Source organism: Xyrauchen texanus, chromosome 2 (genome assembly GCF_025860055.1).
Source record: "Xyrauchen texanus isolate HMW12.3.18 chromosome 2, RBS_HiC_50CHRs, whole genome shotgun sequence".
Taxonomy (NCBI): domain Eukaryota; kingdom Metazoa; phylum Chordata; class Actinopteri; order Cypriniformes; family Catostomidae; genus Xyrauchen; species Xyrauchen texanus.
This window is the reverse complement of record NC_068277.1, coordinates 50,941,487-50,951,164: the sequence shown is the minus strand read 5'-3', so window position 1 is coordinate 50,951,164 and position 9,678 is coordinate 50,941,487. Positions and strand designations below refer to the sequence as shown.

Here is a 9,678-nt window from a genome sequence, read left to right as displayed (position 1 = left end):
AAAATCCTGCTTTATATTGAAACTCATTCCCAAAACAGTCAAGTGTGAAATGATTTGCGCAAACATACACACATTTTTGTATGTTTTGGAGCACATTTCCTCCAAAAACAAAACTTGTCCACTGCGTCTTCAATGGCTCTGATGACAACAACAGAACACTTTCATAAGTTTCCCGTTTACTAAGCAGAGACATTATTCTTCTAACTGTATCTGCTCCAGCATGGAAAAAATGCTGGACAGTGTGTAGATCACTCAGGGGAGGATCTATGATAATAGGTTGGAGTCCGTCGCCAGTCGTGGGGGATGCCTGCTCTAACGTGACGTCACGTTAAAGCAGAAACGAAAACCATTCATTTTGACACAATGTTTTTGATTAATAGAAATATAAGAAAGCGGAGTGGGGGAACTTTTAACATTGTAGGGTGGTTGTGTACACACACTGCCGACTCACATTTATGTATAAAAAGTGAATGTTGCATAATAGGTCCCGTTTAACCTCCAGTGTGCTGTCTATCTGCACTGGTCTCAGAACAGTTCAAAATGCACCTTTTTTTCATCTTAACTCTATAACAAAAACAAAAATGTTTCCTCTGAAAACATAAATTTTCAGCTTTAGGATGAACCTATTACTTCTCAATATGAAAATGTACAGTAAACATATAGGAAAGCATTTACTAAAATTATGAATAGAATTGTATTGCAATGAGATATCAAAATTAAACATAACAAAATGTATATTAAAATGAAGCTAAATGACCGACAGACGTGGTAGAGTTGAAAGTTATTCAAAATACATTTTTATTTTAAAATAATGTTTTTTTTCTTCTTTTGAGGAAATGCAGTGCCTGTGTTTATTTATGTAGACATCATGTTTATCAGCGTGCTGATGTGCAAAAAATTAACCGATTTTTTTAAAGAGGTATATCAAATGAAACTCGAGATGCTATTCTTTAGAAACAAGCATAATTCAATGAAAAAAATGAAAAATATTTCTTACCAGAGGCACTTTTGTTGGCGCTGCATCTGTAGGAGCTCAATGGAAGGAAATCGACGGCAAGCGGTTGTGTCACTTATTCATTATTAATGTGTTGCGTATGGCAAAGCCATAATACAATGTCCATGTGGACGTGGGGTTGCACAAGGTTAAGATTTTACAATAAACATTCACTGTCATGACTGGCTCTCTGGCCTTGACTGACCTGCTCTCTCATTGCAATCTGTCTGCTCACCATTACAGGGTGGGCTACAGAAGTGATATGGTAATGTAGGTGTTGATGTTGAGGCAATAACATGCAAATGTCTACCACAGTGTGACATCACAATGTGGAGGAAGTAGAGAACAAGTCGTTTTGGAAGTTTGGTTTCAACAAATGCTCTTTTTGCAGTGAGGAGGAAGTTTTGAGTTCTGAAACTTACAGTATGTTTTTATAGTACAATGACCCATTATATGTCAAAAGATTTAGGACAATTTGATTCCTCATGTTGTGGCCCCTTTAAATGTTGGCTGATCTAATAATTTAAATGCTTACCTTTTAACTTATGTGTTTTTTGGGGAAAATGTAATAAAAATGAGCAGGTCACAAATAGTATGTGCTTTCTGCAAGTATGGATTCACAGATGGTGATGAATTTGCCAAATATTTCTCAAAAAACATTGCATTGTACTGTTTATTGTATTATAGTCTGCCATTAATGAAAGTTGCTCTTCAAAACACCCAGTCAGTTTAACATTATCAGCACATTTGACTTTTGAGGGACATCATGTTTTGCGTGTGTGCGTGTTCTGTTCAGTCAATAGTGCAAATCAAGCTACTGAACCCTCCAAAAGACATTCCATCATTGGGTGCCAAATCCTCTCTCCTTTTTGTTGGTTGCTTTTAAATTTTCTGATCAGTTCAGTTGTTAATCTCATCGGCATAATGCTTATCCACTGCACATGTCCAAATAAGGAGGCAACCTTCATGATTTCCATTATACAAAATTCATTCTCCACATGTACTTTTATATTATGTGAAGGGCTTTAACTCACCTATGGCTCCCCTCTCATCTGAGTCCAATTTAAAGTTGTGAGAACCCAGTCGCATCTTTTATATGCACAGGAGTGGGAAAAATTATTTGTCAAAGTGAATGTCATCTAATTTAGCCTTGCCTAAGCCGGCGTGCTGATATGATCTTGCCGACTGGATTGAGCTAGGATTTTGTCGTCCAAATATATTGTTCAGCGGGTAGCCTTTTTATGATCTCAATCTAGCAAGAGCCTTGTCCCCCACCAAACCCCCACCCCTACATTTTATTACATGCAGGCCATTTGACTAATGCACTTCAGCCCTGGCTGCCAGCCACATGCCAATTTATTACACGATGGCTCAACCTCTCCATGCATACAAAGCAATGTTGATTAGTTGTATTGGCATATGAGCATGGTCCCCTCCCATTTCTCCTTCTGTTTCTCACCAATGAGAACAGCAAATACAGCTTAAAATGGCCACACTGAAGGTAGAGGGTCTGACTCATGCCTGTGTAGAGCATGATTTTAAAAGAATATTGTGTTTGAAGAAAGGAGAAAAATAGCATATAAAGATATAACACTATGTAGACAGCTCTAAATATATCATTATTGTAGGCTTAACATAATGCTTTCCTTAGCTATTTTGAACACACGTTTTATGTACTGGCTCTATCAATGGAGTTCAAAACAAAGATTCAGGAGGAGCTGGTCAAGCTAGTCCTGTCAATCATAATGCAAGCACTTATAAGCAGCCGCTTACCTCACTCCTGTAATGATTCTTCCGCCACCCCTTCTCCTGCTGGATTATTAACCTTAACTAACTTTAGTTAAGTAGTCCTGAAGGAGAGCTTGAGCCAAGCTGCATGCTCAAGCCCCTTATGCTTGACCCCCTCCTTTCGGACAGCAAGCCAAATTTGTTAATCCTTAACAATCTGTTAAACATTTCCAATTTAGGGGCTAGCTGGACATGCAAATTCATAAATGCCATTTTGTTTGTTTCTAATGAAAAAAAATAATTATTTAAATCCACCGTTTAAAGCTAAACACAGGTTAAGTAGAGGACTGTCAACCTGGTGAGGGCAACTGAATCCATCAATAAAATGACTTGAGTAGAGCCTTGAGTGAGTGCCACCTACAAATTACTTGCACACATGTAAAACATTGTGAGAATATAATGACTTTTCAAAAGAAATGTAATTATCCTTTTTTGCATAATGAGCTCAACTTTTTTACTTTTTCTTATAAAAAAAATTGAGAGAGAGAGAGAGAGAGAGCGAGAGAGAGAGAAAAGACAGAAAGAAAGGCTATCATGAAAAACATTTTCTCCAGTTGTGGAAATGTCACCAGTAAGCGTTACTGCACTTTTATGGTAATGTGATTTAATGAAAGCCCATCACCTATTTTTACATTGTCTATTTCTGCCGGTGTGAAAATGTCAGCATTCTTCCCTGCCACAACGTGCTAAGGCTTGGCTCGCGATCAGCTCCTGCTCTAGAACAGATGCATTTAAATATCAGTCTATTAGTTAAATAGATCGTCCTCACATGCAGCTGTCAGTTCTCTCAGGCATCTGGGCCAGGCTCTTAACAGAGTGCCAAATTTCCCTCTCTCCCTCTATCTATCTCTTATAATGCAGAAAAAACATTGTGTTCTTTGACGCTAGAATTTTATCATTCAGTAATGTTTTGTTAGAATATTACCATGGTACTAAACATGTGTGTTGACTGAAACAAGAAGCTCTATAATAGAGTACATGAATAAAAGCTAACCATTACCATTCACATAACTTTCAATGGCAGTTGCTCGGCTGACATGACCTCCCGTAAATATGTGATTTAAATTCTGCCAACTTCACTCATGAGCACAGAATTTTTTGAGCCAATCCCCTGAGCCAAAAATGGCATGTAATTTACCACTTTGGAACCACAGGAAAATGACAGGCAGATAACAATCTCAAGCCCTTCACTGTTCACGCTTAGAATTTCAACATATACCATATAATAAAACAAATTAATAATAATAATGCATATTTTATGTTGCTAAAAACTTTTTAAATTCTGTCAGAAAACACAGCAACTTATAATTTGTATGTCATGTGAAAAAAAACTGTTTGTGTTACATCCAGTATGCTGGTGATTCCTGTCCGTTTGCATAAAAAGTGAATTATGCATTCAATTAGAAACTTCTAATTAATATTTTAAACCCTTGTAATAAGTAAAAGTAAATGATTACTCCAAAATAGACCATTAATATGGCTATAACCAATTTGCTACTTCCAATCAACTGAATATTTTTATTTGTGGTGATCGAAAAAATGAATTATGCATAAATGTACTGAAGTAGATAATCCTGTCTCCCCTTTTATTTTGGAGAGCTACTACAACAGCTCTTGACTTGCATAAACCCACCGCCCATTGCACACCGTTCTCTAGCCAACACATCTCTGCCAGAGTCGATATAGGCAGTAATCGTGGAAAACGTGTCCCCTGCGGTCAACAAGCTTAGTCCTTGGGAGAAAAATAGGCATAATTAATGCTGCTATTTCCTGTGCAGTAGGCGATAGAGGCCGAGTGCCATGGTGGCGACCTTACTCTTGAACCAGCGAGAAACATTTAGAAGAGGTGGTTGGTCAAAGGCAAGAAGAAAAGGTCAAAAGTATCAATTTAGCTAGCAGTGTGCCAAAGGTGGAGGATGGGGTTGGTGGGGTAGCTGTCAGTCACAGAGGTTGCTATGAGGCTTCATTGAGTGGGAGAGATTTTTCAATATTTCTCATTTTGTTGCATTGTCACTAAGAGCTTTCTGCCAATGCTGTCACATCTCCTTCACCAATGCCTTGTCACTCAAGGCTGTGGAGTTGATGTAATTGGTTGTATCTTGTCAAGAGTGGGATATGTGCCTGAACGGATGACAGACAACAAATCACAAATAAGAGTGTGGCTATGTCCTCTTATGTGATATCACTGTTAGAGGAAGCTGGTTGGGATCAATGCCAAGTCTTTGGGTTGCCTTTGCACAGGTATCTGTTAAAGTCAATGTGAAATCCTGTTCAAAATATTGATTCCATGTTAACTTTAAATAGAATGACCATACATCCTCTTTTTCCCTGACATGTCCCCTTTTTCAGACATTAAAAACAGCATACTAAATATAAAAAATTGGCTTTGTTTTCAAATTTAAGTTCTCTATATAGTCTAGAAATAACCTTTTAATACATAAAATAAGACAAAAGTGACTAATGTGCATCTTTTCCTGCACAGTAATGATATAAAAATTAATTACTTTCATTATCAATAATGCAACAATGTAATACATTAATTTTATAAGTAACATTATTTTGACATTGAAAATAGAGGTAGGTACATAGTACACTGATGGTAGAATGTGATTTATAATCACCCTCTACAGTGCAGAATATAGTTAACCCTTGTATGGTGTTCGGGTCTGTGGGACTCGTTTTCATTTATTTATAAAAGTATATGATTAATTATTTTTTTCAGACTCCGACTCAATGGCCTTTGCACTAAGTTTCTGTGAAGAACATATATCAGAACACATTTTCAATGACCACACTCTGTACACCCCCCTAAACATATATATTACATATCAGATGTTCGGGTCCACTGGACCCGGGGCTAATAAAAGTGTGGAAAGTGTAGGTCCTGTGTAGCTTCACTCTGTCCTCCTCCTGTCTGGGCCTGCTGTTAGTATGTGTGAGTGTGTGTGTGTGATAGAGTGTTTTGTTTTTCTGCCCCTGCAGTTCCTGCACAAGGTTGCAACATTGTTGCAAAATTCAAGCAACAGCACCATCTGCTCTCACATTCCCGCACATTTTACCCTCTGTCTGGATGCAACCAGGGCCAACACAGATGGCAGTTACTCATTTGCAGGACATCAAGTCGTCTTTTGAGCTTTTTATCCCAGATTCCATCCAGAAAATTATTCTGGATTGCTGTAATTTTGAAGGCATGTATGTTTTTAGAGAGAGGTGGAAGGAGATGGACCAAACCCATTTACATGCCTACTTTGGGGTTCTTATCCTTGCTGTAGTTTTCTGGTCCAAAGGGTAATCCACAGAATCCCTGTGGGATGCAGAAAATGGCAGGGAACATTTCCGTGCAACAATGTCTCTGGAAAACTTCCACATAATTTCCAGAATGATCCGCTTCGATAACCGAGACGACAAACCAGCACGACGGCAGAGAGAAAAGCTTGCTGCCATCAGGACAGTGTGGAACAAGTGGGTGCACCGCCTCCTCCTGTTTTACAACCCTGGGCCTAATGTCACCATTGATGAGCAGTTGATACCATTTAGGGGCCTCTGCCCCTTTAGGCAGTATTGTTACGTTCTCGTGTTGTCTGCCCTGTGTTCTCTGTTTTCACTAGTCACGTTTATGTCACCTTTCATTGTGGTCCACCCCGCGTTTTCCGTTTCACCCTCGCCAGTCACGTCCCATGTCACTCTTCCTTTTTGTCCGTCCCGTGTTTTCCGTTTCACCGAACACGCTCCCTGTCATGTCTTCCTTGTTGTCCGCCTGTGTTTCACTGTCTCTGTTAGAACTACACTTCCCTTCTTCCTCACTCCTCATCACCGCTGTCACAGCGTTTTTGTCTGCACCTGTCGCCTATTTTGTTATCACCGTGTCGATCTATTTAAACCCTGTCGTTTCCTCTCTCCGTTGTCGATTGTTGATGTTTCTTGTCGTGCTCAAGGTTACCATTTATGTTTCTACCCTGCCCTTCGTGGATGTCTTCCCCAACCTGTGTAACCCCTGTATGTTCTTCCGAGTTTTAGTTTCGTTTTCCCATTGTGGACCTTTTGTTTTGTTCCAGTGTTTGTGTTCCCTCTACTTTCTTCAATAAACCGCATTTTGATTTAAACCCCACGTCTGCCTTCTCCTGAGTCATCACAAGTATATACCATCTGAACCTGCAAAATATGGTATATAGATCTGGTATGCCTGTGATGCCACTTCCTCATATGCTTGGAACTTACAAGTCCACACAGGGAAACCTGATGGAGGAGCCTCTGAGAAAAATCAAGGAATGAGAGTTGTCCTATACATGACTCAGGGACTCAGTGGACACAACATCACATGTGACCATTTTTTTTACCTTGCACAAGCTGGGACAGGAGCTCCTAAAGAGGAAGCTGACCATGGTGGGAACAATATGGAAAAACAAGTCTGAGCTCCCAACCCAACTGCTGACTACAAAGAACAGGCCTGTCAAATTTTCCCAAGTTTGTGTACACGGCTGACATGTCCCTGGTATCCTATCTGCCAAAGAAAGGCAAGAATGTGGTACTCATGAGTACACTGCACAGGGATGGGAGATTCTGTGGCCAGGAGCATCAAAAACCAGAGATAATCATGGATTATGATGCCACAAAAGGGTGGACAACATGGACAAGCTGGTGACTGCCTATAGCAGCAAAAGGAGGACCCTACGCTGGCCACTGGTGATATTCTTTGATATATTGGACATCTCAGCGTACAATGCCTTTGTCATCTGGATGGTACTGACCCCAGAGTGGAACAGAGGGAAGCTCTAGAGGAGACGCCTCTTTCTCAAAGAACTAGAAAAGTCACTGTTGAGTCCTCAAATCCAGAGAAGACAACATGTTCCAAGAACCCCAGACCCTGCAGCCATCATGAGGAGGATTCAGGAGGAGAATGCTGGTGCCCCATCCACTCGACCTACAGAACCACCATCTGCAGAGCCAGAAGTAAGTGTGTGATGCTGTTACAGTATATGTCTAACACAATCATGCCTTGCGAGAGAGAGAGAGAGTTGCAAGTAAAATTCCTGATCTTTTCATTATTTCAAGTTGCGGCCAGCAGCAAGTGCTGTGAAATGTGTGGACCCAAGATGGACAGAAAAACACAATATATATGCATCAAGTGCAAGAAGTACATATGCAACACACACACAGTAAAACTCGGCCCCTCATGTGTTGTATAGGCTGGTATGAAAAGGCAATGTGTTCAATGGGGCTGATGTGTCATCTAGACTGACATGGTTACTGTATGTGTTCAGCTTCTGTTGTGTAAACTGACCTGAATGGGTTAAATTTCTTATGAAGTTCAAATAAATAAAAATCAATAGTTATGAAAAACCTTGCTTTATTTGTAAATTTGTTGAATTTGTTCCACTCATATCTTGATTATAATTGATTTTCCTTTTTTATTACATTTTATTAAAAAACAAACCAAAAAGGAGTAGCACTTTAATTCTGTGATCTAAAAAAGGTAAAGGGCAAATATTAACCATATATGCTGTTTATATTGCTTGTAATTGGGATGAAGTAAACATCTGTTGAGTATTTTAACATAAAATTGTTTGATTGTGTTGAATTAAAAACCCAAAAATGCAGCGGGTCCACCAGACCCACGAACACTGGCTGAATAACAAAAATATGAACACCACACAAGGTTTAAAAGTTTCAAGGAATCTGGAGTAAAGGGCAAGACAAAAAAACATTTCTGAATGCACATGATCTCTGATCCCCCAGACGTCACTGTCTTAAAAAATATAATTGATCTGTAATGGATATCACAAACATGGGCTTGGGATAACTTTAGTAAACCTTTGTTAGTCAACACCACTTGCCACTGCAATGCAAAGTAGAAGCTGACATCAACACTGTCCAGAAGTACTGCTGACTTCTCTGAGCTCAGTCTCATCTTAGATGGAAAGTAGAACAGTGGAACCATGTTTTTTGGTCTGAAGAGTCCGCATTTCAAATAGTTTTTGAAAAACACAGCCATCGTGTTCTCTGTGACAAAGAGGAAAAGGACCATTCAAGCTGTTATCAGCGGTAGGTCCAAATGCCAGTGTCTGTATGGGCCAGGGGTGTGTCAGTGCCCAGGACATGGGTAACATGCACATCTGTGAGAACACCGTGAATGCAGACAAATATGTACTAATTTGGAACAACATATATTGCCATCCAGCACCATCATCTCCAGGGATGTCCCAGCATTTTCCAGCAGGACAACTTTAAATCACATACTGTACAATACAACTGCATGGCTGTGTATGCAGAAAGTGTGGGTGCTAGATTGTCTTGCCTGCATTCCTGACCATCTCCAATTGAGAATGTGTGGAGGATTATTAAGCGCACCATCCAGTAACGAAGACCCCATACAATAGTGCAGCTAAAGACCTACATAATGGATGAAAGCTTAATAAGTGTAATTAGAAGAAATTATGATGTTTCACAGTGGTACACAGTCGACTGTTCCAACTTTTCTGGAGCGTGTTGCAATCATCTGGTTTGAAATTACTGTACATTAAAAAACAACAACAATACAATACACAAGGTAAAACGTCTTATTATGTGTGGTTGTGGTGCTTTCAATATAGCAAAAGGTGAATATAACTGACAAATCAATCCTCAATCCTTTTAGTTTTTATTAGCAATTTTTATTCTGTCCCAACTTTTTTGGAATTGGGGTTGTAGGATTTTACCTATTTTCCATGCTTCCAAGATTTGCAAATGATCAGTTTTCTGAATAGGTTTTACCACGTTCACAGAGGCAAAACCATTTTTACTGGCATAGACATTGTCACCACTGAACATGTACAGCTCACCTGTGCATGGCTGATATCCTGTTATTAGTGCTCTGGAATAGGTGACTGACCATGAATGGGTCTATGGCTCTGTGTGTA

At 39.5% G+C, this 9,678-nt stretch overlaps 1 pseudogene; it reads left to right on the top strand.

Moving 5' to 3' along the window:
- Positions 1 to 5,852: 5,852 nt before the first annotated feature.
- On the top strand, positions 5,853 to 7,744 carry LOC127655471 (uncharacterized; annotated as a pseudogene).
- The last annotated feature ends 1,934 nt before the right edge of the window (positions 7,745 to 9,678 follow it).